A 10,387-nucleotide genomic window follows, 5' to 3' on the forward strand; every position below is an offset into this window, starting at 1 on the left:
CAAAGTGTCACTCGATCGGGTGGCATGCTCGATCGGGTGACATTCCAATGTTTCGAGAAGGTTAAGTGTTAAGTGTTGAAGTATAGTATCTCATGATTCGAGCAGTAATGTTCAATCAAGTGGCGTAGTCGATCGAACAGCACCTCGTCAATACTACACTTTTGTGAGTTGGTGGGTCTAAGTGTTAGTCGATCGGTTAGCCCGGTCGATCGGCTGGTGTTGCTCGATCGGTTGGGCTGTCCGATCGGACAGCCTAACCGTTCGGCCAGCATTCTGACCTGGTTAGCCTATCTCTTAACACTTGGTTATTCCCGTTACTTGGTGTGATTTGGAGATAGTTTGACTACGAGTTGAACCACAAAACTGAAGTCCCCACTTAGCCCACTGACTCGAGCAGGAATCACCCAAACTCGGTCAGAGACGGTTTGGAACCTAAGTTTAACGTTTAACCCGAAATCGGTATATCTCTCGGTAGAACCCGAATCTTGAACCATGTGTTTGTTTAGATTGATTTATAAATCGGTTCAAGTCTCGTTTTCACCGTTTTGAGTGTAAAAGAGTTGAAAGATAGATGAAAACCCATCTTCCAATCCTTTCCCACCGTGAAATGTTAAGATCTTTGGTAGATTTTAGGTTATTTATGTGGAAATCGGTTAGATCTAAGCTATTCATGGTGGAATGATGTCAAAACTTAGTGTTCTTGAAGAACACCATGATGACATCATCCAAGAACACCTAGATCTTGGTGATTTCGCGGTTGAAATCCAAGTTTTGAAAGATAGAAAGATGGAGAATCGATTAATGAACAAAAACGTACAAGGATTAGAGCGAAATACTTACCGGTTTGAGAGAAATCTGAGAAATGGCGAGAATAGAAGGCTGGTCGATCAGAGCTTTTCCAAAAGTGGAAAGCTTGACAATGACAGCCCTATTTATAGGCTTCCAAAAGTGGAAAGGGGTTAGCTGATCGAACAGCATCCCTGATCGAGCGGCTGCCCGATCGAACAGCCTGTTCGATCGGCTAGCCTGTTCGATCAGGTTGCCCTGTTCGATCGGCTTGCCTGGTTTTGAGTGTTTCGCGACGATTTTTGATATTTCGAGTTCGATAGATTGAGAAGTAGAGTAGGATAGAGTTTCTATTCAAATTACCTTCAGTCCCAACTACTATGTCTAACATACAAGCATCCTTACAACCTATTTTCAAAGTCGGTTTCGATTGAGTTTGATTATCCTTCGATTTTTGATTGATTTGATTGATTCACCACACCTTTTAACATAAAAGTAACATGCACAAGTAACACGTAAGGCACACACACACGTATAAAAGCATTAAAATTATCCACACTTGAGTTCGATGATTGATTTGATTAGCTTGATTATTGATTGACTAGCTTTATTGCATTGTTACTTCCTATCATTCACAGTCGGTCGTTGATTCACAGTTCGATTATCGGCCGATTAGTTTGATTATACAACACTTACTCCAAATAATATGAAAATCAAAATGAAACTAAAATGAAATTAATCTCTATAGATCTTTAATTCCAATAACAGTCAACTCTTGACTTTGACTTTTGGGAAAACACGGGGTGTTACAGTCTCCCCTCCTTTAGGGAATTTCGTCCCGAAATTAGGCCGAGAACCGTACATCGCCGTGTAATTTTACCAATTTGATGCTTCAGATCTATCTGAACAACTGCGGGTACTTGGCCTTCATGTCACTTTCGAGTTCCCAAGTGAACTCCGCGCCTCGTTTGCCTTCCCATCGTACTTTTACAATAGGAATGCGAGAGCGTCTGAGTTGCTTGGTCTGTCGGTCCATGATTTCGACAGGCTTTTCCACGAAGTGTAGCGTCTCATTGACCTGAAGATCGTCGAGTGGTATTATTGCGTCGTGGTCGGCTACGCATTTTCGAAGGTTTGAAATATGGAAAGTCGGGTGGACATTGCTGAGTTCCTCCGGTAATTCGAGTTTGTAGGCAACTTTACCGATCCTTTCCAGAATCTTAAAAGGTCCAACAAATCGAGGCGCAAGTTTCCCTCTTTTGCCGAATCGGACTACTCCCTTCCAAGGTGATACCTTTAGGAGTACGTAGTCGCCAACTGCAAATTCGCGGGGCTTGCGTCGTTTATCGGCGTACATCTTTTGTCTGTCCCGGGCCTTCACCAAGTTTTCCCTTATCTGGTGGATCTTGTCAGTCGTTTCTTGCAGAATCTCGGGCCCAGTCAATTGTGAATGACCGACCTCGTGCCATACAATAGGCGAGCGACATCTCCTACCATACAAGGCTTCGAAAGGTGCCATTTCGATGCTGGAGTGATAGCTATTATTGTACGAAAATTCGACCAACGGTAGGTGTTTGCTCCAACTACCACCAAAATCGATAACACACGCACGGAGCATGTCTTCAATAGTACGAATCGTTCTTTCAGTCTGCCCGTCGGTTTGCGGGTGGAATGCGGTACTCAAATTCAGCGTCGTACCAAGAGCTGCTTGAAAAGTTTCCCACAATCTCGATGTAAACCGAGCATCGCGATCAGAAATGATGTCTCGAGGCGTACCATGATTCTTAATGATCTCGTCGGTGTAGATTTGGGCTAACTTGGCCACCTTATAGTCTTCTCGTATTGGCAGAAAGTGGGCTGATTTGGTTAGACGGTCGACTATAACCCAAATACTGTCGTGACCTGATGGCGTGGTCGGAAGCTTAGTTATGAAATCCATAGCTATGCTTTCCCACTTCCATACGGGTATCGGCGGTTGTTCGAGTAAGCCTGAAGGTCTTTGGTGTTCAGCCTTGACTCTTGCACAAGTTAAACAGCTACCAACATATAGAGCAATATCCCTTTTCATCCCAGGCCACCAGTACTTGTAGCGAAGGTCCTGGTACATTTTGTCCGCACCGGGATGAATGGAATATCGGGATTTGTGGGCTTCGTTCATGATAATCTTTCGCAAATCTGTCCTCCTCGGAACCCAGATTCGGTCCAGATAATAGAATATCCCGTTGGCTTTGCTCACGAGCTGAGTTCCATCGTGATAGATTCGTTCTTTCTTCAACGTACGCTCGTTAAAGCAAGCGTGTTGTGCTTCGCGGATGAGAGCTTCGAGGTTATACTGAGCCTGGATGTTTCGAACACCTATCACGTAATTCTTTCTGCTGAGGGCGTCTGCAACTACATTCGCCTTGCCTGGGTGATAACGGATCTCACAGTCGTAATCGTTGAGAAGTTCTACCCATCGGCGTTGACGCATATTGAGTTCTCTCTGGTTAAAGATATGTTGTAGGCTCTTGTGATCGGTGAAGATCGTACACCTTGTACCATACAGGTAGTGTCGCCAAATCTTTAAGGCAAAGACAACTGCGCCTAGCTCAAGGTCATGGGTTGTGTAGTTCTTCTCGTGGATTTTGAGCTGTCGAGATGCGTAAGCTATAACCTTGTCTCGTTGCATGAGAACACAACCAAGTCCAAGGTTTGAAGCATCACAATAGACAACGAAGTCATCGCTTCCGTCCGGCAGTGTAAGAACTGGTGCATGGCACAGCATGTGTTTGAGGGTTTGGAAAGCAGTCTCCTGCGCGGTTCCCCACACAAAAGGCTTGTCTTTATGAGTAAGGGGGGTAAGCGGTACAGCAATCTTTGAGAATCCTTCGATGAATCGCCGGTAGTAACCGGCTAATCCGAGAAAAGAGCGAACTTCTGACGGATTCTTTGGCGTAACCCATCCCTTGACTGCCTTAATCTTTGCAGGATCAACGTGTATACCCCGACTATTCACAATGTGACCCAGAAATTGAACCTCCTCCAACCAGAACTCACACTTGGAGAACTTGGCGTAGAGTTGGTTTCCCTGAAGCAACTCGAGAACCAATCGCAAATGCTGCGCATGTTCGGCCCTCGATCTGGAATAGATCAGGACATCGTCGATAAATACAATGACGAAACGGTCTAAGAACGGTTTACACACGCGATTCATCAGATCCATAAAGACCGCGGGTGCGTTGGTCAAACCAAAAGGCATGACAACAAATTCGTAGTGGCCGTATCGGGTTCGAAAAGCGGTTTTGGGTATGTCTTCCTCTTGAATCCGCAACTGATGGTAGCCTGAACGTAGATCAATCTTGGAGAAACACTGAGCACCTTGTAGTTGGTCAAACAGATCATCGATTCTTGGTAAGGGGTATCGGTTCTTGATGGTCAGCTTGTTCAATTCCCGGTAATCGATGCACATTCGGAACGACCCGTCCTTCTTTTTGACGAAAAGGACTGGTGCGCCCCATGGAGAAGTGCTCGGGCGAATGAAGCCTTTTTCAAGTAACTCTTGGAGTTGGTTTGAGAGTTCTCGCATCTCAGATGGAGCGAGTCGATACGGAGCTTTGGCCACTGGGTTGGCTCCTGGAATAAGGTCGATTCGAAAGTCGATATCACGACTTGGAGGTAATCCAGGAAGATCATCAGGGAACACCTGAGGAAATTCTCGGACAACAGGAACATCCTTGACTTCAACTTTCCTTTTCTTGTCCGTTTCTGCTACGACAATGTTGGCCAAGAAGGCTCGATATTCCTTGCGGAGATATTTGCGAGCTTGAAGACATGACATGAGCTTGAGGTCTTTTGCAGTAGTTTCACCATAAACACATAGAATATCTCCACTAGCTAGCACAAAACGAATCATCTTATCGGAACACACAACTTCAGCATGGTTTTCACGAAGAAAGTCCATGCCTACTATGACATCGAAACTTCCGAGCTGCATTGGAATGAGATTAATCGGGAATATATGATTGTTGAGCTCGAGAGTACAATCTCGGAGCACAGAATTGACAGCAATGGTTCTTCCGGTAGCGACTTCCACTTCGAAGGGTGACGAAAGATAAGAGCGCTTACGTCTAAGAAGCTTCTCAAATTCAAATGACACAAAGCAGTTATCGGCTCCAGTATCAAACAAACATGATGCATATATACCATTCACGAGGAACGTACCATTGACCACGTTGTTGTCAGCTTGAGCCTGGCGTGCGTTGATGTTGAAAGTTCTGGCGTGGGCGGCTTGTTGTGGAGGCTGCTGTTGTTGTTGCTGGGGTTGTTGAGCTTCTTGTTTCACCACTCTGTTCGGGCACCGGTTTGCGAAGTGGTTAGGGTCACCACATGCAAAGCAGGTCCGAACATTGTTTGCCGGGGCCTGTGCAGCTTGAGGAGCTTGAGGAGCAGGTAGCAGGGCTTGGTTAACAGCGGCTTGAGCTTGCGTTTGACGAGGACCATAGCGGCAATTCGCAGTGAAATGCCCGTAAACGTTGCAGTGGGCACAGTAACGGCAGGCCACACCCACCGGGTGATGATAAGAACATGTAGCACAGAGTGGGTGGGGGCCGGTGTACGCACGCTTAGCCGGCGGCGCATTGATCACTGGCGCAGTGCGCTGTGGTTGTTGCTGTTGTGGTGGTACTGTCTGAAGAGGAGCAGCATTGGTTGCGGCGGCGCAACTCTTGTTCTTCTTTCTTCTTCTCGAGGACTTGGAGGCTTGAGCAGCAGGGTTGTCGGTTGATGCGGCAGTAACTTGATGCAACGACTTGGATGGCTTATCCCAGACACCAGCCTTAACTCGCTTGTCGTTAATCTCAGCAGCGAGTAGGTAGGTTTCCTCGATTGATGCGGGTTTGGCAGCGAACACAAAATCTGCAACACAATCCGGAAGAGCACGGATGTATTTCTTGATGGTCATCTCGGGAGTCTTGACCTGGTCTGGACAGATAATGCTCAGTTGTTTGAAACGGGCGGTGAGACCAGCGTTGTCGCCCTCCTTCTGCTTGATGGTCCAGAACTCATCCTCCAACTTTTGGCGTTCGTGGGGAGGACAGAACTCGTCCAGCATGATAGCCTTCAGTTCCTCCCACGTCAGCTCGTAGGCAGCGTCGTTCCCGCGCTTATTCCTTTCGGCTGTCCACCAGTCCAATGCCCGCGACTGGAAGACACCGGTAGCATTGAGAGTTCGAAGATGATCCGGGCATCCGCTTTGACGAAGGGTAACTTCCACAGAGTCAAACCAGTGAAATAAGCCTGTAGGGCCCTCTTCACCGGTGAACTCCTTCGGTCCACATGCCTTAAATTGCTTGAAACTGAACGGAGCTTTGCTGGATTCAGTGAGGGTTCGGGATTCTTCCGACGACTTGCTGGTGTTTTCGTACACCTCGCTGACAGCTTTCGCTACAGACCTTGAGATGAGCTTGGCGAGACGTCGGTCTCTCTTTTCCTGACGGGAAAGGTTTTGGCGAGTTCTTGATGATGACGACATGGTCTGCAATAGACATCGCCATAGGGCTCAACACAACGAATTCGAATCTCGCACGTCTTAGTTTTCTAAAGCTTAGAATCACGTCGCATCTCACGTCAAGTATCACATATAAACACATAAGCACATAATCATAGAGGCACATAAGCACAGAAGCAATTAGAGCACATAAGCAATTAAGCAAATAGAGCACTTAATTTCCTAAACACGTACGCCATTTTATCACAGAGGCTGTCAGAAAACAGAAACCTATAACCACAAGTCACAAGTCGAGTGTCGTTCGTTTTGCATATCGGATAGCATCACATTGTATCGTCTAACTTAGTCGTATAGCGTAGCATAGCACACTGGTTTCGTTTAGATCACATCAACAGGGGTTTGAATCGAGATAGGATAGCAACAAAAGTCACGCAGATTGATAACAAGTGGAGCAATCAACGAATCTTTAAAACACGTAAACAGGTAAATCATATAAAATCAACGAAGCTACACTCAAAATCGGAAAATGGATTGTCTGCGGCTACTAGACTTTGACTAACCATGGCAACTTAACTTTTCACAGTTGACTTGTCGTCACTTTCGACTCTAGGGGACATGTTTCTGCCTCGATTCTTGGGCATTATGCATGCGCATTCTAGGCCATACTCGTGAGTTCAGGTCGTTGGAGTCCGTCAATTGCCTTGGCGAGATAAAATAAAGTTGGAGTAACTGCCAAGGTTAGGGTTTCACCCCTAGCTCAGCAATTTCTTCCTTGTTTTAAGAAAATTTAGAGGAAAGTTTTCATCAAATTACGGGTTTCAGCCCTGATTTGGTATAATTCTCCCCCGTTTGTTGATAGAAATCGCACAAAATAATTGGCAAAAATTTGTAATTTAGGCAGGAATTCGCGGGTTTCACTCCTAATCCCGTCCAAATTACGAAATTTGGCTCGGAGTTCGGATGTAATGACAGAATAGAAGGGAACAACATAAAAAAAGCACATAAACTTGGTCTCTTGGTTCCTAACTATAGTCTAGGTCTCTAAGACAGCGATCCGGACTAGATCGTGTCTAACCTAATTCCCTATAGTTATGGCTCTGATACCAATCTGTCACACCCCAACCGATGGCGGAATCATCGGGGCGCGGCACTGAGCGAAACAGATTGTTCAGAAGTTTCCACAACAACTATCATACAATTCAGTTCTATAACACGTCCCATACCGTGTCCCAAATAATAACAAGTTATCATAGAAATCAGCTAAACAATATGGGAACTGTTCCGACAACTCAAATTCTTAATTATTACAGACCGAATTAAATATTGTTTTAAGATTCTAGACGGCTAACTGTAGATCTTACTGACTACAGGTGCCAGTACAAGATCTACAGATAATTATGGCCCTGGAGCAGGTATGTGGACACTGTCCTAAGGTCACAGACTTCTAGAAGCTTATTATTGCCTCGCTTCCCTAGCACGCTAGTAGCTTAAACACCTGTCACATACGTTAAAATAAAAGTCAATACATATAATGTAAAGGCGAGTACACAAGTTTGATATAGCATATAAAGTTCGAAAAGTTTACGCATAACCAAGCACGTACACAAGGGCAAACGATGCATGTAAATTATCAACATGGGACCATCGATACCAACGACTTCGAGTTGACTGTCCGAGACAGTTCGCAATACATGATTACCACTGTAATCCATGCAAGTAATTGTCCTTAGCAACCCCCGTGTGAACGGGTGCTGAGTCCAAACTATAGTACTACGTTGCTAAAGCAGGCAGATAGCACTCCACGTGTAAACATAATAAACAGCAATCATTTAGTCAAGTAATACATGCAAGTAGGTTAGCGTTCAAATAGTTTGTGTTGTTTGTGAATTTGATAGATTACGTATGTAACACCCAAAAGTGCTGAAAGCAAAAAGGGATCGAGTATACTCACAGTGGTTGGTTGTGGATTGAAAGGAGCACTGAGAATAGGTTAGCCTGAATAGTTCGATAACAATACCATGAGTAATGCGGAAAAGTAAACAGTGGAAACTGGATCGGATAGACCATTCGATCGGACAGCTGTTCGATCGAGTGGGCTGTTCGATTGGGTTAAGGTCCGTTCGAACGTCCCGTTCGATCGGCCGGCTGGCTCGATCGGCTGGTTCTTTCAAGTGGATTGTTTCTCCCTTTGATGTGAAGGATGTGTTTGTGTATGATGGTTTGTATTACCTTTCAAGTTGGCCGATCGAACAGTCCGTTCGATCGGTTGGTCCAACCGATCGGTTAGCAGCTGAGGTTTGGCAAAGTGTCACTCGATCGGGTGGCATGCTCGATCGGGTGACATTCCAATGTTTCGAGAAGGTTAAGTGTTGAAGTATAGTATCTCATGATTCGAGCAGTAATGTTCAATCAAGTGGCGTAGTCGATCGAACAGCACCTCGTCAATACTACACTTTTGTGAGTTGGTGGGTCTAAGTGTTAGTCGATCGGTTAGCCCGGTCGATCGGCTGGTGTTGCTCGATCGGTTGGGCTGTCCGATCGGACAGCCTAACCGTTCGGCCAGCATTCTGACCTGGTTAGCCTATCTCTTAACACTTGGTTATTCCCGTTACTTGGTGTGATTTGGAGATAGTTTGACTACGAGTTGAACCACAAAACTGAAGTCCCCACTTAGCCCACTGACTCGAGCAGGAATCACCCAAACTCGGTCAGAGACGGTTTGGAACCTAAGTTTAACGTTTAACCCGAAATCGGTATATCTCTCGGTAGAACCCGAATCTTGAACCATGTGTTTGTTTAGATTGATTTATAAATCGGTTCAAGTCTCGTTTTCACCGTTTTGAGTGTAAAAGAGTTGAAAGATAGATGAAAACCCATCTTCCAATCCTTTCCCACCGTGAAATGTTAAGATCTTTGGTAGATTTTAGGTTATTTATGTGGAAATCGGTTAGATCTAAGCTATTCATGGTGGAATGATGTCAAAACTTAGTGTTCTTGAAGAACACCATGATGACATCATCCAAGAACACCTAGATCTTGGTGATTTCGCGGTTGAAATCCAAGTTTTGAAAGATAGAAAGATGGAGAATCGATTAATGAACAAAAACGTACAAGGATTAGAGCGAAATACTTACCGGTTTGAGAGAAATCTGAGAAATGGCGAGAATAGAAGGCTGGTCGATCAGAGCTTTTCCAAAAGTGGAAAGCTTGACAATGACAGCCCTATTTATAGGCTTCCAAAAGTGGAAAGGGGTTAGCTGATCGAACAGCATCCCTGATCGAGCGGCTGCCCGATCGAACAGCCTGTTCGATCGGCTAGCCTGTTCGATCAGGTTGCCCTGTTCGATCGGCTTGCCTGGTTTTGAGTGTTTCGCGACGATTTTTGATATTTCGAGTTCGATAGATTGAGAAGTAGAGTAGGATAGAGTTTCTATTCAAATTACCTTCAGTCCCAACTACTATGTCTAACATACAAGCATCCTTACAACCTATTTTCAAAGTCGGTTTCGATTGAGTTTGATTATCCTTTGATTTTTGATTGATTTGATTGATTCACCACACCTTTTAACATAAAAGTAACATGCACAAGTAACACGTAAGGCACACACACACGTATAAAAGCATTAAAATTATCCACACTTGAGTTCGATGATTGATTTGATTAGCTTGATTATTGATTGACTAGCTTTATTGCATTGTTACTTCCTATCATTCACAGTCGGTCGTTGATTCACAGTTCGATTATCGGCCGATTAGTTTGATTATACAACACTTACTCCAAATAATATGAAAATCAAAATGAAACTAAAATGAAATTAATCTCTATAGATCTTTAATTCCAATAACAGTCAACTCTTGACTTTGACTTTTGGGAAAACACGGGGTGTTACAAATACCCCTGCAAGGAATATTGTTGTGGCTGCACAAAGGGGTTAGCATAATATTGTGTAGAGGACCCCTTATATTGGGGGCATTTAACAGTAAAATGAGGTCCTCCACAAATTTCACACATATTTACAAGACTCAAGAAAAATAAAAGACACGGACAATTAGACTCCTACGACTCAATATACAAAAGTAAGTAGCACGTATGTGTCAAGCAAGTCCAAACAAAGT

Source organism: Helianthus annuus, chromosome 9 (genome assembly GCF_002127325.2).
Source record: "Helianthus annuus cultivar XRQ/B chromosome 9, HanXRQr2.0-SUNRISE, whole genome shotgun sequence".
NCBI classification, from domain to species: domain Eukaryota; kingdom Viridiplantae; phylum Streptophyta; class Magnoliopsida; order Asterales; family Asteraceae; genus Helianthus; species Helianthus annuus.